The sequence below is a fragment of the Parus major genome, chromosome 2, assembly GCF_001522545.3.
Source record: "Parus major isolate Abel chromosome 2, Parus_major1.1, whole genome shotgun sequence".
Lineage (NCBI taxonomy): Eukaryota > Metazoa > Chordata > Aves > Passeriformes > Paridae > Parus > Parus major.
Genome location: NC_031769.1, coordinates 121958448 through 121981350, shown reverse-complemented (window position 1 = coordinate 121981350; position 22903 = coordinate 121958448). Strand labels below are relative to the sequence as shown.

At 37.7% G+C, this 22903-nt stretch overlaps 1 protein-coding gene across 2 annotated transcripts in view; it reads right to left on the bottom strand.

The window, feature by feature from the left end:
- The window catches only part of PKIA (cAMP-dependent protein kinase inhibitor alpha), a 44507-nt gene that overhangs the window by 10405 nt on the left and 11199 nt on the right, over positions 1-22903 (bottom strand). Inside the window, exon 1 of one of the 2 annotated variants that reach the window (XM_015619140.3) lies at positions 9219-9361. The exons of the other annotated variant lie outside the window; for it this stretch is intronic. The gene's annotated coding sequence lies outside the window, so the exon portion shown is untranslated. Of the gene's footprint in view, positions 1-9218; positions 9362-22903 lie in introns of those variants that run through there. 2 annotated transcript variants of the gene reach the window in all.

Genomic DNA, 22903 nt, shown 5'->3' with positions numbered 1-22903 from the left:
TTTTAGCTAAGAAATAAGTTATAAAGCCATGGAAAAATGTGCTTAAAGAGAACTTGTTTTCAAATGTTCATTTTCTGTATGCTCAATATGGGATTACTAACAACATTCTGATCAAAAAAGAATGTTATCAAACATACATTTATGACACTTCCAAATTTTCCTATCTGTGTCTCCTCCTAAATATCAAATACCATTCTGTTTTGTATTGGCATTATCCTGAGACATTACTGCATAAATATGGAACTCCACTGACATCACCCAAGAACTCCCCTTCCAATGAATGGCTCAGCGCCCAGCAGTTTGTACTTATTCACTGAACCAGTCATTAAGGAATTAACATTCACTCAAAAAAAAAATCTTTTTTTTTTCCCCCTTCAGTCTCTGTGGAAGGAGTGTAATTTGCTAACAACTCTGTGAAATATAATTTGAATTTCCCAAATGATTGCATTAACAGGTACTCATGCATTAAAGATTGTGGTCACAGTCCTGCTAGCTCTACAAATTTAATTTTTTCAAGAAGTTGCAAAACCGGTACTCTGCTACATGGAACTAAACTGAAACAAGAAGGCTGCAAACCTCACAGCTTCTGCCAACTGAACCAGCAAACTGAAGAAAGAAGCTCTGAGACAATAACGATTAATGAAACCTGCTGTTGAAAGATTGGATTCCTTGGTAACTGATAACTGTGCCATCAGAAATTCTCCCCCCAGCTGGGCTTTACCTTTCCTCCCATGCAGAGTCACTATGCCTGATAATGGGTTAGAGTTGGCATCACAGCCCAGGGGATTTTCATACAGCATCTTTTATTTCCTCAGATTCTTCCTTTCACAAATGTCTAGAAATGTGTGTATCTTAGGCTTTTGTCTCTTTCCCTTCCCAACTCCCTCCTCACATAAAGTTGTACTGAAAATTATTTGTAAATACTGAAAAAATTACAGAGGATGAGAATGGTAGAGTTGTTACCTTGGATTTTAGCCAGTCTATCAAGACATGGCCGTATTGATAATGAATATTCTGTATTAAACATAAGTGGTAGAGTAAGCACCCAAGGAATGCAGAATGAGAAGGATGCCAAGCATGGCTTCAACAAGGCCAAGTGCTAGGTCTTGAACTTGCATCAGGACAACCCCATGCAATGCTACAAGCTGGAGGAAAAGTGGCTGAAAATCTGCTCAGCGGCAAAGGACCAGGGGATGCTGGTCAATATCTGCTGAACATGGTCCAAAGAGTGCCGGGGTGGCCAAGAAGGCCAATGGCATCCTGGCCTGTACCAGAAATACTGTGGCCAGCAACACCAGGGCAGTGATTGTCACCCTGTACCCAGCACTGGTGAGGCAGCACCCGAATCCTGTGTTCAGCTTTGGGCCCCTCACACAAGGACAACGAGGTGCTGGAGCGTGTCCAGAGAATGAAGCTGGCACAGAGTCTGGAGCACAAGTCCTAGAAGGAATGGCTGCGGGAGCTGGGGGCATTTAGCCTGGAGAAAAGGAGGCTCAGGGGGGACTATATCACTGTAAACTGCCTGAAAGGAGGATGTAGAAGGCAGGGGTTGGTCTCTTCTTCCAAGTAACAAGTGACAGGATGAGAGAAAATGGTCTCAACTTGCACAAGCGTGGTTTATGTTGGCTATTAGGAATACTTTTTTCACTGAAAGGGTGGTCAGGTGTTGCCCTGAAAACTAAAGCCTTCTGATAATGTTTTCATTGTTTTAGTTACTTTCCCATGAAAGTTCTATAAACATAAGTTGTTTATCACATTCCTTCTAAGAAACATCTTTTGATGGATGTTTTGCATGACCAGTGTGCTTGGGAAGGCGGTAAATTAATCATCCAATCCCTGGTCATTGTCGAGAATCTAGAAATACTGGAGTCAGAGAATAGTTTTCTTCTTTCCTGTTCTAACACTGAGACCCGTGTGTGTGAATTATTTTGTGTCCTTTAGCGACAATCAGGCACTGGAAGAGGCTGTCTAGGGAAGTGGTCAATCACCACTCCTGGAAAAGTTCAAAGGACAAGTAGATATGTCACTTAGGGCATTAGATGTTTTAGTGGTGAACATGGTGATGTTTGGTTAATGGTTGGACTTGATGATCTTAGAGGTCTTTTCCAACCTTACTGATTCTATAATGTGATTATAATTTAACAGATACAGAGTCAGTAATTCAGAAATTTACTAGAATACTCCTTTAACTCTACAATCCAATTTATGTTAAATTTTCTATTTCCATGCTATATGTTGCAAATGTTATCTCACAAGTTTCTGAAGATAACTGTCAAATCTCTGTAACTGAAAAAAAAAAAATCCTAAAAAGTTACTAATGAACTCACAAATGTAATCCAAATTTGACTGTGTTCTATAATCATTCAGTGAAACCCAGCATTACACAGTGCCACTGTTCTCAAGAGTTTGGGAGGAAAACTACAGGAAATACGTGATATACCAGCATGAACTGAAAATCAGTGTCGCTACTGCTCATGGGCTAGAGGTACCTAGGGTTGCTGAACTTAAGTCTGTTTAAGGGACTAGACACCTAAAAGAAGCCCAAGTGAATTTGAAGTACGTGTACTAATTGGTACTCATTCTTATTTCAAAAGGGAGATAGAACAGGAGCAGGCACTTGACATACATACAGCTTGTCTATGAATTTGGCACACGCTGCTGGCAAGCACAAGAGAGCTGCCATTTTCTTGGCAAATCAGTGTAAGGCTAAGAGGTACAGTCCTTCAATGTACACTCCTGCTCCTTCTCCCTCTATGCTTAATGGCAGCATCAAATAAGAGATTTTCTAATGAATCTCTCCCAGGCCTTGGCTGCTAAATGTTGTATCACGATCAGCACATTATTTAAATGTAATTATCTATATTCAGCTTTCACAAGGGAACAAAAAAAAAAAAAAAAAAAAAAAAAAAAGAGAATTTGTCATTTAATAGCATGTCTGATTTANTTGTATCACGATCAGCACATTATTTAAATGTAATTTTGATAAGTCAGTAAAAAAAAAAGGGAAAAAAAAAAAAAAAAAAAAAAAGAAAAAGAGAATTTGTCATTTAATAGCATGTCTGATTTAGAGAAGGTGTATAATTATGTTTTTAAAATAAATTTTGGTTCCAAATCTAGCCTTAACTTAGAGACAGGGCTACAGGGCTCTTTCCAGTGAACATACAGATCTATTCCACAGCAACCTCTACCTAGATTTCTACCTTATGCATGGCCTTCTAAGCTGAAAGTAAAACCAGAGGAACAATTTAACAGCAGCATTTTTCTTCCACAGAGGTTGTATCTAATGTATTATACAACAATGTGATTTTGCACAGACACAGATGAACAGGAAAACAGCATTAACTCTTGAAAGCAAATTAAAGAAAATATTAATAACAATGCAAGACACCAAGCTGGATAGTATTTTAATTTGCACTTTGAAAACCCATCATCTCGTTTTTTCTGTCTGAAGTTTCTGAAGTAACCAGATCCTTAAAGCAGCAATGCAGAACAGTAACTTACCTTTGACAATTAGCATACTTTTAGGGTGCATATTCTATATGTAGCAATCCTAGTACTACTAAGATCTTAATAGAAATTAAAATTTTATTTTTTAATCATCTGACTAAACAATAAAACAGAACAAAGAAAATCACCATCTGAAATTTTTTTCAGAAAAAAAAATAAGCTTGTTTAAATTTGCATAAAAAAGCACTGTGAAGTCAGATATCCTTCAGCTCACAACCTATACAAGGAGTTAGTGAATGAAGACAGTTAATAGGTTTTCCTTCTATGGTATCTAAGTTGCAGTTTTCCTAAAGAGATCTACAGAACTAAAAGCCAAATAGTTACAATTCTTACCATGTCCTTGCCCAGGCAAATTTCATAGTTTGGTCTTTCATCCACCATTTAATCTGAGCTGAGAAATTTAGTTTTAGCTTTCATTGTTCCATAAAACTGGGCAGTGAAATAGCAGCAGCAAATTAGAAAGAAAAGGAGAAAAAAAAAAAAAGCGCAAATATAACCAATGAAGCAATACTACAGAGATCTTGGTTCTTTGGAAAGTTACAGTGCAGATATCATTGATAGTTTGGGGATTAATTAAAAAATAACAATAAATGTTTTGATATTTTTGAAATTAACACCCTGTGAAATAAACTAATCACAACATTTAAGTATTTACATAGGGACACTATGTTCGGGAGCAAAAGAGGGTGACCTAGAATCTACCATCACTGTTCACTATCTAACTTAAAGAATAGTAATGGCAGGCAACATGTGTTTGTGAGAAAAGGCATCCACTGCTGTGTGACTTTTTACTTGCAGTTTGTCAATGAACCTCTTGGCTTGTGAAGGGAAGGAGCAAGTTAAAACACTACTTTTCAGGACACTCTGATACTCTCTATGAACAGCTAAATCCATTGCAAGCACCTTATAATCACAGAGATAGATAAAGGCCAGATGAGAGCATTGTAGCTCCTCAGGTGACACACACCTGGCAGCCCTGCTGAGCATTCATGCATCTTATCTGAGCTGAAAGCAGGTCGGTGTTTTAAGGTTTTGGGAGGATGAGGCCAGGAGAGCAGCACCTTAGAATGCTGTGGTGCTCTGAACCAAGGAACACAGGTAGAATACTACATTGAACAAATGCAGTTTGTTCAAATGGACTGGTTACAGCCTTTGGAGAAAGTCTGTTTATTGGGGTCTTTATATGGCAATCCAGAAACACTTCTTACAGAACAGTAAAATGAAATAAGCTGATGAAGACACAAACCCCACCCTTCAACAGCAAAAATGGGCTCTTCCTCAATTGCTGGGTAACTGCAAAAGACCAGTCAATTGAGAATTCATAACTGACTGGCAGCTTGGAAACAATCCATGCAGAAAAGACAAGACTTGCTGCAGAAATGTGAAGTTGATCCCTACTAAGGATCAGGATGTTTAGCAAAGGGGATGGGGATTAGGGGGGAGGGAAATTTGTGTGGGCTTTGCTCATGAAGCTCTGTATCTTCCTAACCTTGCCTTTAATTCAGGATTCATGCTGTAAACGAGTTTGCTTTCTCAGACGCTTCTGTCAGCAGTGCCAGCGTTCACAGCCAGTGATTTAAAGGTATTGATCAACACAGGTCTCATTAGGTGAGACTGTTCCTTAGAGAACTTGACATAAGCACTGTAGTGACTATTTTTGTAATAGCCATGCCTCCTTTAGTCACTGCTACACACAGCAGCCCACACATGGCTTCACAGGGGGAAAAAGCCTCAAAATATTGAACAGTCATGATCAGTAACTTGCAAATACTTTGGGCCAAACTGCTACGAGCCACAACTCTCCACTGAAAAAAAAAAATACAGGTTTAGCAAACTTTTAACTGAAGGTCTGATAGCAAGATAGTTCTGTGAATTACCCACAGACAGGTATGAGCCTTCCAATCAATGGTACATAGGCAGTAATGTGGAAGCCACTCAAATAAAAGGTTTTCTATGAAACGGGTTTCCAATTTTTGGCAGAAGTTTATTGCTGTGGAAGGGGATAAGAATGAGATCTATAAGATTATAAGAACTGTATTTGCTCAGCCTTGAGAAAAGAAGGTTTTGGGGGACACCTTATCACCATCTCTCAGTATCTAACGCGTGGCTAGAAAGAAAACAGAGACTCCCTTTATACGAATCACATGTAAAAAAAGAGGGGTGATGAGTACAAGTTATCACTGGAGAGATTCCAGCTGGACACAAGAGGAACATTATTCACAATCAGAACACTCATCCATTGGAATAATCTCTCCAGAGAAGTGGTGTATTCCCCAGTATTGGACACCTGTAAGATTCAGCTGAACAGGGTGCTGGGCCATCTTGTCTAGAGATGCTTTTGCCAAGAGAGATTGGAGCAGAAGATCCTTGAAATCCCCTTCTGGCCTGGTATCATATGATTCTGTGAATCCTACTCTAAAAGGATTTTTGTCCATTGAATTTTCTAATTCAGCATTCATAAAACTCTTATCCATGTAAGATCTATTTCCCTCACTATATATATGTATTTTTTTTTTTTTTTTACTTTGCAGTTATACATCTTGCTAGATACTACTAAGGCTTTTGAGGTAAAACAAAAACCCCAAACCACCCTCCATACAAGGATCCCAAAAGAAAAAGCCTCCATTCTCATCAAAACAAAACAAAAAACAACCAAAAAATCCAACAAACGTGAAGTGGCACAAAGACTGTATGCAGTACATTGTGGTGCACTTTTCCATTTAAATGGGAACCAGCTGTGTTTTCCAAAAAATAGCTCCATAGCACAAGGCAGCCTCCATTTATTTATAAGGGCTCAAATACTCAGCTGAACTATAGATTTGAATGGCTAAACATTCCTAAGCAATTCATTTTAGTTGTTGCAATTCCTAACAGCAAACCATGAAATGAACATGAAGATTCATGCTCTTTGTTATAAGCCAAGAAATGTAGCCCATCTCTTCTATACTGACTTATGCCCACTCTGGTAAAATATTTTCTGATGCAAAATTTGTTATGCAATGGGAAAGAGCTTGCTCTTCATTGTTTTAAAGTATCAGTAAAGGTAATGGCTAGCAAGAGGATATTAACTAGCACTGCCAGGACTTATCTATGCATGTGCTGGGCTAGGGGAATATGACGGCATTATAAAAACATGATATGGATGTGAAGAATCAGATTTCAGGTGGGGAGGTACCATCCAGAAAGGGTAGTCTGTCTGCAGAACAAGACCAAAAAGGAAGAAAAGAGCATATGGAGATAAGGAAGAAACAGCAATTGCCTTAGATAATTGCAGAGCTCATTTAGAGAAACCAGTTTACAACCAAAAAGGAAGACTGTGGTGGACTCTTCCAGCTGCTCTACCAAAAAGCTCCCGGTGGGATAACTTGACTCAGGGACTTCAGACAGGGCCACTGATTTGAATGCAGGGCTTGGCTCCTCCATTGCAATGGGTAGCTCCCATTCCCAAGTTAGCCAAAGTTTGTATTTTGTGATGTTCTGCATTCTGTCAATTTGACTGATATGTTTACAGCACCTACAACAACCGTTTGCAGGTAACAAAAGCCTTTGATAGGGAAAGCATACAGTTAGAACAGCAAATAGAAAATGTCTAGATAACAGTATCATGACAGCATCTTTAACAGGAGGATGCACCAACAGTTTCATAAGGTTTCTTCCACACCTATTTGCTACGATTCTTCAATGTTTTCAGAAAAATGTTTTCATTTTACAATGTGTAGTCTGGGTAAATACTCAAGCTATCTAAATGCTATACAGTTAAGCTGTCCATGAACCCTTCCTTATTGTTAAAACAAACAGCTGTCCCCCCTCCAAGGCATTTTCCTCAAATCTTTAGGGCAATGTAAGATGCTAAACAGAAGCAGCATTTGTTGTATTACATATCTTTTCAGCAATTTCTGGTGAAGTAGCTCAACTGTTTGCATGTGACTACCTTTCAAAATCATGCAGGCATGACTCATCAAGAAAGTATGTGTTGCAGCATCCAGAACAGAAGAGCTTGAGCTTATTACTGTTTCTTCTTGGGCAGTAGCAAACACTGTACTGAAAGGAAAGGACTTGCCTTTTTTTGATAGCAAGATCAGACACAACCATCTATTTCTAAATATTGGTTCCTATTTGCCTTTAATAAAATCAATTACCTCTCAGAAAAAATGAAACTGCTATAGGATAATGTGCTTCTGTTAGGATCTCACATTTCACGTGCAAGCGTGGAGTTTCCAAAAATACATCCGATGACATCACATTTTTCAGTATTTGCAAAGATAAATACCACTGGGTTAGCCTGAAGACCTGTGAACATGAGACATCTAAAGTATATTTTCAACGCCTGGCACAGAAAAAAATACAGGATGGAAAAGGCAATTTATAAAATACTGATTAATGTATTGTGGCACAAAGACATTCACATTCCTGGTTTATCTGGTCGGCTTTTTGATTTGTTAATAACAAACTGCCTTTCCTATCCTTTTTTTTGTCCTGTGGCAGGCATTTAAAACCTACTTTACATTTGAATTAGTTTTCTCAGCCATTAGACATTCTGCCTTTTAATTACTATCTAGAAGCTGCAAAAAAAAAAAAAGCGAACAATTTGGCTAACAACATTTCAGGTTTTTTTAACTTAAAAGCAGTTCAGTTTTTATACCTCACAAAGCAGATTCACATTTTATATTGTATATCATTTCACTTTGGTTTCTCCTATTCTCAGCCTTAGATTTTTCAAGGTTTCCATCATTTTTGCATTCTGTTCCCATGTGTACACCGACTACTTTAGAGACTAAAGGACTGCCTGGCTCTGTTGCTATGCAACAGCATAGCCTACTTAGGGCTTCCTGAAATAATTGTCTCAAATGTGCTTTTTTTAGACTTGTTTCCAGCAGGAATACTTTACAGATTCTTCATAATGGACCACTGATATTACCACAGTGTTAGATAGTGGTCACCTGGGAAGTATGGGTAGCTACTTAAGAACAAAAAAAAACAATGTTACTGCTTGCAAAATTCCAGAGATACCTGCTGCATTTTCACAGGGAGGTAAATATCGCTAATATTCCTATATTTTTGCCAGATGTTATTCCTGTGTATGAGAGCCATATATTTATCAGAGGAAAAAAATACTCTTAACTGTTCTTTATTTCACTCTACTTCATTCAAGGGACAAGTTCTCTGTTTAACAGAGTATGTCACCCACCACTCAGGAAAAATAAACCTTCTTTATATAAAGTCTATTATAAATTTAATAATCTCAACAGAATGAACACATATACAAATATTCTTTATTACAATTCATTATCAAATAAGTTGCTAGAATTCTTTAGGACAAGGTTCCAAATTTTTTAAATCACAAACTGGATGCCACAAACTGGATGTGCATTTGCTTTTTGAGGTATCTTGAAGCAGCCCCTGAGAAACTGTCCCATGAAGCCTTCAATCTTTCCAGCCTTCAACAGCATTTTTCTTGTTACAACGTTCGTACAAAGCTCCTGCTTCAAGAGTGGAAAAATATGTTATGTTTTCTTATAGCTGGCATAATTGGGAGCCTTAAGTTAATTAATCTCTGTAAAAATACATAAAGGAATATAAACACAAGTGTCCTAAAAAAGCATTGATTAATTCCAGAGGGCCAAACATCTTACAATACACCAGGCTGAGGTATCACAGAAAGGTCTAACAGTACAGAATATTTTAATGAAAGGAAATATTTTATATTTTACCTCTTATTCTTTTTCCTCTCTTGTTCACCTTAGCATGTTCAGCAGCAGTTCCATCTACAGAGAGCAGCGTGACAGTCCGGAATTGTGGTAAAGAGAAAGATGTTTGTCAGAGCCAGAGAAAATAAGAGCAAGGTTTAAATTAAGGTCCCTGCAGAGGCAAGTCCACCTGCAGTCTTTTAAAGGAAGAGGGGGAAGAGAGCAGCAATTTCATACTGTGTGCAAGATCCTAAGTCTTAAAGATGACTTTTTCTTAAACAGAGTGGACTGTGCTAGGCTTCTCAAAACCCAATGCAGGAGGTGGCTTAAAGGGGTAATTTTCCATATTCATATGCATAACCATATACATGCATAATAGCCAAGCTATCCAAGAATATGAGTCAGCAAGGTTTAGTGAGTGGGACTCTCCCAGACTTCAAGTCTCTATTCTTTAAAACCACATAAGTAGTACAGCTCAGACTCTAATCTGTAACAATACTGTTTTAAAAGCAAAGAGATCAAGATACGAAGAGAAGCAACATTTGGAAGGATCTCCTTTGTGGCAAATAACCAGTTTGAAACCTCAAAAATTACCCAGAATCAGGTGGAGGAGAAGAAAGCATTAAGAAAGAAATCTATAATGGTGAAATCTGTTATTATGTGCAGTTTGTATTTTATACTTTGCAGTATTTATGGGCATTTCAAAGACAGGCCAAATAATTTCTAACCTAGCCAAAATAAATCCCTTATATTTGCCACAATATGCTTGAAGATAGAAACCTTAGCAAACTCTTTTGCATGTCCACGTTTAAAAAAGAATCTTATTAAACAAGAGGAAATAAGCAAGAGAAACTACAACTCTCTTGCTAAATAATCTTTTATCACCTACAATCATTCTATACACTTTGTTTTGAAAACTATGCACTATAGAGTACTTTTCTGACAAGTTTCCATGTGCTGGAACAAGATGGAAACTAGGAAAAAAAAAAAGGGCTTGCATATACTAATATTTAATTATATATATTAGAATATACTAATATTTAATAAGCAATTGTGCTGCATTACACAATCTGTTCATGATACTCAGATTTAAGATGCATTTGTAGATGCAAACCCAGGTACCCTGCCAAACACAATACCCAAACACAATTGAGGAACATACAAATTCTGCAAACCACAACTACTTAAAATCACTGCTACAGCTTTGAACCTGTTGGTCAAATATTTCTCTTTGCCCCAGTTTCAAGTGAAATTAAAGCTTAAATACTTAACTCATATTTGTCTAATGACCCAATTCTTCATCTAATTAAAAAAAAATGCCAGTTTGGGCAATTTACAAGCCAGTGATGGAAGCGTATAGACAAAGCAGAATTTTCTGGACTCTCACACAGGTCATTAATTTTAGCCAACCCTAAAAAATTGCTAAATCACTTTAAAACACAGCCTATTAAAAACCACATACAGGAGACATTTTATATCCATGCCAAGAAAAAATATCCAACCAAACACAGACTTCCTGCAACTCAAGCTCTTAATTCTACCTTGTAACTCTCCCTTTCACAGAAGTTGCTGACCAGTAAGAAATATAAGAAAAGCCTAAGAAGAATCTGAACATACAGTTCCTGACTCAATAAAATACAATAAAGTGTAAGCCATGTTTTCTGGTTATGAGCGTAAACACACAGGTATAAGCAGAAACAGGAGAACTAACAAAAACCCTCAAAAAATTCCTGAGAGGAATTCATGTTGTCAGACTACACAAATCCATCTGTATTTGAATATCTTACTTGAGCTTCAGGGCCATGCAAATTGCAGATTTCCTACTTTTTACTACCTGCTGGTGGATAATGAAAGGAAGTACCAGCTGTCTGCTTACAGTAAGAATGCGTATGTGGGCAGAACACTTCTTAAGACTTCCAATTCTTAAATCCTGGCACAGGGAAAAACCTTTTAAGAGCAAGAATCACCCACAGATGTGAATTCCTGGATACCATATTCCCCATAAAAGGCAAACTGCAGGTATAAATTCAGAGGAAGAAGGTAAAAATATAAAAAGTGTTGCTCAAAATCTGAGGCACATCTCATAATCACTAAGGAAGTGCCTTGTTTGAGTAAAAGCTAAACTTTAGCAATAAAGATAATAAAATAATCAAATCATTGGGAGCCAATGAAAAGACATATGGGCAGAGTACAATAAGAAGGAGCATGAAAACAAACCCAAATGGACCCTCAGACTGAACAGGAAAAAAATCAACTTGAAGTGTCTCTTGACAAAGATGAGATGTATTTTATTTTTATTTATTTTATAGCTGTCATTCCTCATGGAAAAATCTTGGGATGCTGACAGCTACCTGTAAGCCTCTATTCTATCCCAAGTACAACTGTCCACCTTTATACCTAGAAAAACATGAAGGACCGTAACACCAGAGAAAACTGGTAGAAACCAGTAATGTTCCTATGCAACAGTTTGAGTGTTCAGGGTTAGAGAACTTTGAATATGACTTCATCTACCCATGTAAATATATGTATGCATACCTGCTGAGATGGGTATCATTAAATATTCACAGCATCTGCATAACTACTTTCATCTAGACAGATTTAGCAGTGGATTAGTAGATTTAGTAGATTTCCCATAAACTGTTGAGAGAACTGCCTTACAGCTCAAATATCTGCCTACCTATGTGTAAAATAATTAGCTTTAAAGAACCACTTGTGGGTTGACCTTGGCTGATGTTCACCCTGCTCTCTCATTCCCCTCAACAGGGGCATAAGGATGAAATGGTAAGATGAAAGAGTGAGAACCAGTGGGTTGTAATAAAAAATAGGGAGATATTGTACTAATTATCAGCAAAACAGCCTTGACTTGGGGAAAACAAACTTACTGCCAGGTTTGGATAGTGAGAAACAAGACAAGTTAAAACAACACCTTCCCTCCACATCAGTCCCCTACCTTCAGCTTCACCCCACCTTAGCCCAGGCTCAGCTTTACTGCTGCAATTTGTGATTGCTCTGGTCCTTCCCCAGCTGTCCAAGGGGATGGGGAATGGAATGTGCAGTCACATCACTCCCTAACAGTTCTTCTCTGCTGCTTCTTTCTCCTCATGCTTTCCCCCTGCTCCAGCATGGTCCTTCCTATGGGCTGTTCCCACATGCTCCAGTGTGGGCTGGAGGAAACACCAGGGAGCTCTGGTCTGGCACACACTGGCAGGTAAATAAATACCTACTTCTACACCCACTCCACTGTGGTCTCCTCCAGGGGCTGCGGTGGAATCTGTGCTCCAGTGCCTGGAGCAACACATCCACTTCTTCCTTTTCCTTCAACCTTTGTGTTCTCTGCGCTGTTTTGCACTATCTTTGTTTGATTCTCCTCTACCTATGTGGTTTGTTTTTTTTAATTCCCTTGCTTAAATATATTTTCCCAGAGACATCACTGTCCTGGCCGAGGGGCTCAGCTGTATCCTGCAGTAAATCCATGGAGCTGATCTTATCTGTGTCCAGCACGGGGCAGCCCTGACCTTTCCTCACAGAGGCTGCTCCTAAAGCCTCCTCACCACCCAGAGTTACCTAACAACAAAATTCTTATCTGTCAGAAGATGCTCTGTGGCTGTAAATGACCATAAGTACTTAATGTGCTTCCCAGTGTCTTCCTTAAACTCACCTAACTGCTGAGACTGCCCTTCTGTCACTTTGCTTCATGTGAAGACTTAGAAATCACAAACATGTGAGGATCTCATCCCTGGTATCTCACAGCTGATAGGAGGCAGCTTCTTTCCAAGCAAAGGCTATGTGGGTAAGCACATTAACACCATGAGAGATAGACAGTAAGGCACTATTCTCTACTCACCAGCTTGTACCATCACAGAGCAAGAAAATCTCAGTGTTCACGATCACTGTAGCTGTGACTTTTATAGCACCAGAAACAATGTGTTTTTCCCCAAGAATGTGGCCCTGTTTTACATGAGAGAGGGCAATGAATCTTTTCTGTTATTTTAAGTAATATTAATACAAGATTATCTTTGACATTTTTAGGTTTCTGTACCAAGAAAGGTAAAAGAGAAGTATATACCAGCTTTTCAAACTTAACGGCTACTTCCAAGAGAGCATTCACTATAGAAACTAAAGTACAAGGTTTTCCTCAAGATCACACCATATTATTCAATTGAACTAATGCCTCTCAGAAGAGCCAGAAGTGCCAAGAATGCAAGCACACTGCAAGAGGTAACATGTTTGGTTTTGGGTCTACTCTAAGCATTGATTAGCTTGTTCACAAAGTAAACATTCCAAAAGAACAATAGGTAAAAAGACAACACTTGCCCATATGCCGAGTTTGGGTGAATAATTAGAGCATATAAAGACTCATATTTTAAGGTTCAGGTGACCAACATGGGATACTACAGAGATCCTTGCTTCAGAAATTATTATGAACTAACCTTTGTAAAAGTATTTAGGGTTAAGTAGTGAAATAAACTAGCAAATGCAAGCCCTTCTATAATTTCTGAAAATTTGACTTAATGTAACATAGAAATGTAGGACAACACCCATGGAATTTGAAGATAAAATGCTAATTTCAAGACCAAACGTTGTTGAAGAAAAGCCCCACTTAGATTTCAGCTCAGTCAAAAGTTCACCCAGACTGTAACAAACATTAAGGGAAGACATACCAGGGGCGAGAGAGAGAAAGTATGCATTATTTTTTCGACTCCTAACCAATTAATGCTCACACTTTCTAACCTGCCTATTTACAGCTGGATTAAAAGCTTCACTGAACATGTACTCCACAGGTAACCTTTAGGTAAGTAAATTTTAACTTTTAGTTCAATACATTTGAAATTTGCTATCTCAACCACAAAGAATTATCTTTTCTAGCCTCCCCTTTAACAAAATTTTCCATCCCTACCACATACCTTATATCTACATCCTCCTCATGATCCAGCAGAAACACCAGCAGTATTTTCAAACAAATAGCACTGATATTTGCACAATAGATAACATTCCATATTTGTTTTCCTCAGACTCCAATGAATTCAGAGCCAAGCTAAAAATGGAAAGGCAATGTATCTTCAGTTCAAAACAGCTTTTCAGCAGTCAGAATGAAATAACATTCTGGTAAGACACATCTTAACTATACCATGCTCAGCCTCAAAGTCTTTTAAATTTTTCTTCACAAAATGTGTCTATCCCCCCACCACTCCAAGTAATTTGCTTGTTAACCCTTTCTTGGGAATATCTTTAAAGTACAACTTTCAGAACCACGCAATATTTTCTCCCTTTTGTATGTTGCCCCTTTTCTTGCTCAACCCCCTGCGAGTATTATTAAAATGTTAGCACTCAAACATTAAAATCAATTAAATTAAAAACATTAATGTTACAAATTAAGAAATATAAAAATTTAAACATGCAAAGCATTGAAAGTAAAAAAATATATATGAAGAATCTGGAAGGCTAACTTCAATAGAAAACTACTTCCCCAGAGGTGACTTTTGGGTGAAGACTCACAAACTCTGGATTCTACATTCCTGGGTGAAGCACTGCTGAATCCACATGTCTTGACATGTGTCCCCTCCTTTCCACAAAGCCATTTTTCATTATGTCATTACAGGATTAACACATTTGTAACCAGACAGCAGTGATCTACATGTGACAAGATGTTTTTTGGGAATCACTACAAATTTTAGCCATTTGACTCGTATGCCAAATGAAGCAAACTTGGTTATTGCCTGAAACTCCACATCTTTCACAATACATAATATGATGATTCTTAGGTTCATTAAAGCTATTTTTCCTAAGTTCTCCTCTTGTTTGGCCTACTTCAGGATGCCATTTAAGAGACTTCAAAAGTTAATGGATTCAACAGAAAGTAATATCAAACTAAATCAAAATTTCCCCATAGAAAATAAATACTGAAGGATTTTTTTTCTTTACTTAATAAAAATACAACTGGACTGCTGAGAACATGTAAATGTGCACAGATTCTCTGAGTCTGACAATCAAAAGAGGATATTATATGAAGACAAGAATAAATCGCTACACCATCCTCATAATAAAAACAGTAGAACAAGAAAAGGCATTCCCCACATTTGCTCTAGGAATATATGCAGAAACAAATGGGGTTGTTTAGCATTAAAAAAATCAAACCAACCCTCCATAATTCCATGAACCACAAGCATACCTCTTCCACTCATGAGACAGAAGACCAAACAAATGCTTCTTACCCAATGACATTTAGTTGGAACAATTTCAGTTAACTTTCTGGTTAAATGACAACTTGAAGAAAAAATAACCCAGAAAAGCTAAACAAAACAAATCACCACCTGTAATTTAATTAAGTACAGATTATGATTACACTGCCAACAAAGGCAAACTGGTTTAGTCTGATTATTAGGCAGGTAATCAAAGGTTCCATTGAGCTCTAATGTTACTGCATGAAGTTTTAAGGAAGCAGCACAGCCTCATGTCTTTTAGATGTTACAACAGTAATAACCAAGTCCTTTAAAACAAAACCATATGAGACTCAGATAATTTTTGCTCTTTTCAGCTTCACATTATGTTCTTTTTTTCTGCATTATTCCTACTAATCTTAGGCACTCTAAAACAACAGTAATAGAGCAGAGGAGGTCCAGAGACAGAACCATGCCTGATATTAGATAAAAAGGTTCTTAGAAACAATCCTGATGAGGTACATCTAGAAGAATAAGTACTTCAGGTCAGCTCTCATGTTTCATTAAGAAAATTACTCTCATTATGCCATTATAAGGTTGAGTATATTTTTCATGCCAGAAACATACCACGAACAGAAACATGTCACAAGGGTATTTTTATTTGCATTGAAGAAGACTGGAAAATATTGTGCTGATCATGGTTAACACCAAATAGATCAGAATTTAGAAGATACATTTTTATAGTAAGATACTTCTTTGTTATAAGAAAGCAAGCTTTATGAATAGAAAAAAAAAAAAAAAAGTATAAACTATAATAGTGCAGCATGCAGAAATAAAAAAACACCCTGTGCTCCATACAAAGCGATTACTTCATGTTATGCCACTAGCAACATTACTACCAAATACACTCCTTTTTTATTGAGAATCAAAAAATAACTGTTTTATTGATTCAGAATGAGTATTTTTTCACTAGCTTTCCATAAGAGGTCTGTACAGAAAGACTTTGGCAGTTGTTTAAAGTGAATACACTTCAGGAGAAGAAGCTACAGGGTCTCCTAGAATAATGTCAATACACACAATTAAAAATGAACCAAAAACCAAAACACAAAAAACACCCCCCAAATGGTCTTGAAATTCTACAGTCTTTAATGGATTTTCTGGGTTATCTGTGGTTTCTTATGTCATTCCCTCCCAGTACAATATGAACTATATAGTGTTATTAATTTAAATTAATTTACTTCCCAGGGTTCTTTTATGTTTCACAGATTTCAGCATGTGATGGAGCTTTTCTTGAATATCTTCTGCGTGGGTGGATTTTATAGAAGGATAAATTTAGTTTGCAAGGCCTGTTGCCACATATCTATGTTTTTCTGAACCAGAGTAAGGTACATTAAACAATGACAAAGTCATTAACACCTAAATATGGAATTGCTTATTTTGTTCATGTCTCATTGTCTTAGTAAGAACTTCACATGTGGCAGCATATGGAAATCAGAAGTCATCTCTTCAAAGAAAAAGAACGTGGTGATGTCTTGCAGGTTCAGGGGAAAAGCAGCTTTCCACCACTCTTTTCTACACATAGAGTTTGAGACCCACTTCATCTCAGCACTTGAGCACTGCTCCCCTGCATTTGGGGATCTCAGATGTAACTGAAACAATGTCACTCACATGATCTTAGATCAGCTTACTCCTGTAAAATGACACTGTGTGATGGAAAAACTTGTCCTAAGGGTAACAACAAAAGTGAAGAGGACTTCCAGAACTGCTCCTGTATTTTACTACAGAGACCATTAATATCAATGCACTTAATCTAAGGAGCATGATCCAGAAGTGGTTTCCTGCTCTTCAGCATACAAATCACAAGACTACAGAGTCAGGCATCCTCATCTGCAAAAGGACCAGAAGGAAAACAATTGTGCTTGTAACTCTTAAACCAGTTTCAACATACCTATTATGCTGGTGGTTCTGTCTGGGTTCCTTGAGACTGAGGACAGTCTGGACTCCAAGTCTTCTCCTTCCTTAGAATGAAGCTATTATGTGGAAGATGAGCAGTGAGATTCACTTCTTCCCTACCTCCACACAGGGTTTTGAGTTAAACTCAGATCCTGAGTCGGGACTGATAGGTCTGTATGGGCACACCTAGTAAACCACCACTCTTTGAATCACAGAAAAACTTAGGAACGGATATCTGGAGGCCATTAAGTCCAACAACCACTTGAGGTTAGGTAGGCTAACCTCAAATTTCAGTCTGGTTGCTCAGGGACTTCAGAAGAATTTAGAGTGTCTCCAAGGCTGGAGGTTCCCCAGGCACTTTTACCAAGCAGTACCAGAGCTAAACCGCTTTTTAAGTGAAAGATTTTCCTTCCATCTACCTGGAATTTCCCTTACTGCAACTTGTGACCATTGTCACTTATCCTTTTGTTGCAGAACTCCAAGAAAAGCCTGTAACATCTCCACAATGCGTCCTTGGGTAGTGTTCTTTCATCCTGCAGTGTCCTTTTCATGATGGACAAACCCATTTCCTGCAGTTCCTGCTTGTACATCATGTGCTCTAACCTCATGTTTTTTGTAGCCACCACTAAACTTGAGTAGGCATGACAATATATGCCTGTTGTAGCTGCTCAGAGAGTCTTCGTTACCAGATCTTAGATGAGAAAAATACAAAGCTATGCAAATACAAAGAGTCTGTCCAGCAGTTCTAGATACTTAGTGCTTTTAAGTAAAATATGAAAGATTAGAATCTTGAATTCAGTTTCCTAAAGGCTATATGCAGTTCCCAGATATTTTCTTGGCTCAAGAGTCCAGTCTCATTAAAAGCACCAGAGAAGTGAAGGGCACAGGAACATTGGTTAATCCATGATTAGAGTGTAAAAAGTGTTATCATGTAATAGTTAAAATACAGCCCTCAACTTAGACATACAACTGTGGCCTAGCAAGTTGATTCCCTCACATTAATAGAGCCTGCTCTAGACTTGCTCATTCCTGACATATAGTAAAAGTAACTAAACTTTTTCTGGTTAATCACACATCTGCACAGTGTTAGTAAAATCATATTTTAGCTTTCTGCTTACTGGAGCCCAGGTTGAGACTGAAGTTGATACTCGTTTGTATCCTGGTACAGTAAAAAATTACAGGCCATTGATCAGCAAAGGATTAACTACAACATTAATCCACAAAGGATGAGAGTTCTAACTCTTCACAAGAAACCTGTCCTCTCAGCTTGTGGCCTCACGCAAAGACTACCTGGACTTCTGCTTACAGGCCTGAGACTCCAGGAGGCTGCCTGCATGAGCCAGGCTCTGATTGATCCAACTGTGAGACAAGACAGCATGTTTTAAATTACCGTCTGTGTAATTAGGCACAGTAAAGACTACCCTCTCATGTGAAGACCTGTTAATTACTTTGCTGCCTCTCTTCTACTGCCATTTCTTGTCCTGAAGGACCAGCTGCCCTTTTCATCTTTCTCTGCCTTCTGCTCAGAATCTATTTCCCCTTTAGAAAAGGGGACCAATATCTACCTATCCCTCCTCTCCCACATAACAGTATTTAATTAGGAACATACCCCTTGATATTTTTAAGCCCCAAACTGTGTTAGAGATTGAGTAAGCATTAAGGTTTGATTAATTAAGGTTGCAGAAACTGGAAGTATAATCTAATACAAAATTAATGCAAAGTGTTCTCAGGATACCAGCCTTAATTAACTTTACTGGAGAATTTTCACTGGCTGAATTCTCATCAGATTCTACCAACACAGACAAAAATATGCAATTTCTCAAGAGAAGATGAGGATATGCATACTTAACTCCTAAACTTGCAAGAACCCGCATTCTCTGGCCTTCAGCTTGATGATAGCTTAAAGGCTGTTAGGCAGCTGGTTTTTAATACATATACTATCTAATAAAGTCATACATATAAACTATACCTACAAGCTCAGTAGCATAGTACAGAAGGCAGAATGATAATCTCCTTTGTAAACTGGCCCACAAATGAGCCCTTGGAAGACAATGGGCAAGCAGGCAATGAAATAAGGTTTTATTTTTAAAATAATTTTTGAAGTAGTAAACAAAAAAAAAAAAACAGAACAGGAAATGATATCTGTTAACAGCATCTGGAAAAAAAATAGCTTAACTATACAGTTCTGCAGAGAGGTTTCCTCATTAGTATATTGCAATTATGAACTTTCAAAACCTTTGTTTTCAAACTAGGAATTTGTGAAGGAAGCTAGGAAAAAAAAGCAGTAGATGTACAGTACGAAACAATCACTCAGACATATGGACTGAGCCCAGAAATGACCTTCATATTTGCTTTTAGAGAGAAAACAAAGAAAGTGGAGGGATACAAACATAGAGTGATCTGGAACTGGTAGAGGCTGAAAACAAAGGATTCTGCAACAGCAAGTCTCATATAGTGTTCTGGCCACAGCACTGCAAAATAGGTACTTTCTAAATTGGGAGGGCTTGGGAACTTTTTGTTTGGTGTTTAGGTTTCTTCTAGTGGGTTTTTTTTGGTGTTTTGGTGTTTTTTAAGCTGCTCCTCAGAGACTCCTTAGAAGATCTTGTTCATTACAATTGGTGAGCTTTTTCCTTGCATTTCTTCATCTTGTGTTTCATATGCCACTTTCAATAACTGATCTGAAAGACCAAGTCAGCATGCTCTGGCTGCAACAGATACATACGAGAGATTCTCTTCATGCTACAAGGTAATATGCATAAGGCACAGCTGGCAGTCTTCTGTTTTCCCAACAGCCACAATTTTGTTGTATCTCCTAGAAGAGGAGAAGGGAAGAGCATGGGACATTAAACCACTCCCTTGATTTTTAGGCAACATGCTGATGTCTGGAAGAATCTTACCCTGTTATAGATGGAACAAGGAGCTGTAATGGAGAACATCCTGTACCAATGTTTAAAATGCAAAAAGACAAATAAAACAAAGTTCTTGTTGTCCAGTACAAACAAAGTAGAAAGCACCAAGACACACAAAATAATGACAAAAAATTAATGAGGTGCAAAACATTTAAATGAGGCAACAGTGATGAGTCATGCGGAAAAAAACAGAGATGTCCAGTTTCAGTGTTTCAACTGTTTGACAGTTTTACAGCAAGAGAAGGGAGCATTTTTGTGGATTTAATACGTAAGTTTGCTATGAACAGGATCACAGATGCATTGTATGTAAACAGACAAAACTGCACTAGTTGTGCATGTCTTTAAGATGGTCTGGGAGAACTCTTAATTTGCTTTGTGCTGCCTTTGAGTTCATCTAACAAACATTCTTAGTGAACCTTTTGAAGAGGTATTTTTAAGATACTGTTGAGAAATTTGCTATATTTATATACTCCGAGTACCAACACTTTTGAACAAGTGGACTTAGTATGTATTTATTTGGTTTCAGAGTTTTATTTCTAAAGAAAGATTTGCGTCAAGGTAAGCTATCACTAGGAAAATAATTCTTTCCGACTGGTACAAAACAGAAGCTGTATGACATCATATAGCTCTCCAGATATTCAGAGCTCTTTTGAGCACTTCTGAATTCTGTTTCTACTCTCTGCTGTAGGAAAAACTTCCCTCTTGCTTTTATTTCTTGGCAGGGCAGGTGAGGGAGGAGGTGGTAGTCAGGGAAGAGACAGAAAGGTAAGGGAGCACTCACAAATATTGCAAACCATTGCAGAGACAAAGCAAAAAAGGGAAAAACAGACATTTGCCTTCAAATAGTCAGTCACTGGTATTTTCTGAGGATCTTTTCATAGTGGACACAGAAGGAGCTGCTTACAGCCTGGGCCAGTACTGATCTAAACAGCCACAACGAAGTACTTTTTGGGAAGTTATCACACATATAGGACAGGTACAAAAAAAGCTACAGTAGGTAAGTCATAGGTATGAGCTGAACACAGTTGAATGCTGAACAGTGCTGAAACTACCACTGTGTTTGCCTGGCATACAGGAAATAACATCAACTTCAGTTTTCAATGAGCAAGATAGGCTTGATAGTGTACTTCTTGTAACCTCCAAAATAGTAAAGCTAGCATGTCAGGGTCTCTTTGACAGGATTTTTTTTTCATTAACCATCAGTGATTTACATTAATTATAATCCTGTCCTTCCATATACTTTACACTTACAGCTTTGCTTTTTCTACTGTTTTGCCTGGGAATTATCAGATCAACAGACCTTGGTAACTAAATTATTATATTCACCTTTTTTGTAGAAGATCTTTGATTAGCTTTCTTTTGACCTGCAATTTCCCTGCTATTCCAAAAAAATTAAGTGAAGAGTACATAAGCATGGAAGAAAGAATGGTGAACAGTCTAATTTAAATTTGAGTGACACTGTTCAGTTTCTTTAAGCAAGTTTATCTACAAATGTGGGACAAATAAATTCCACTCTTTCTGGTGGCTTATATACACAGAGTAAGAGAAAAAGACTAGAAAATTGGTCACAAAGTATTCTTCTTATTGAAGATAAGAAGAATACCATGAAAGTTGCATAGAAATAAATGGATGTCATAAAAGGCTTGTAGAAAAATTTCCTTAAATATGAAAACTCCCTTGCCTATGTCTTCTCCCAGGAAGTCTGAGGAAGGAGTTAGAATTATTTCAGTTATTAGGTACAGTATCTTTTCAAAAAGACACTTTGAGTACTGAAAATTACAAATAACAGTTTGGTTAACTACTTTGAAATGGGTTACTTGAAGGAACACAATTTTAGTTCCCTCAAAGCACCTGGCAGAAAATTTGCATGTTCAGGTAAGTCTTGTAACTGTAAATAGGTACTTTTTATTCAGCTTCAGATAGATAGGAAAGCATCAAATACATCCTCTTGGAGCAATTGTGGAAATAGAAACTATTGGCCAAAGGTATTTTCACCGGAAAACTCGGGTTAAACCATTCTTTCTGAAAGATCCTACTGGATCTGCATCAGCAAATGAAAGGTTTGAAGTATTACTCAGTGCAAATAGTAGACTAGCTTTTGTAATTTTAAAAATTATAGGAAATAAAAAAAATAAATTAAAAAGTCCACTTGTAGAAAAAGCAGAAAACGCGACAGTCAGTGAGACCAAACAATAAAGTTGCATATTTCACAATTACTTTGCAGATTTGTCATGATTAAATGTCAGGAGGAGATCTAGGCATTCCCATTCTCTGCACCCTCATTCCTGTTTCCATGGAAAGGACATGCACAGTCTGTGTAAGCGTGCTGTGGATTACCAAGGTGCACATGGTGAGGCCCACAGTTGGCATTTTAGAGCTTATTGCAGTCTTTGTTTATTCCTCTCATGTTCAGAGGCAAAAGGATTTTCAGAGGACAAAAAAGGATCCTTCCGGAGTAACTCGTTATTGTGAGATATAGTTGTGTGCAGATTTCCCAAGTGAAATTAAGCAAATGACTACAAAAGCAAGGATTATTTTGTTTTAATAATAGTTTTCATCAAGCTTGACATGAAGCTCTGGAAGCAATCAGTAAACAGGAAAGGAGAAATCCAAAAAGAAAGTAGCAAAGTAGCAGGCGTTCTGCTTTGGTTAGGTTTTGAACAATCAAGCACTTGAAGGAATAAAACTG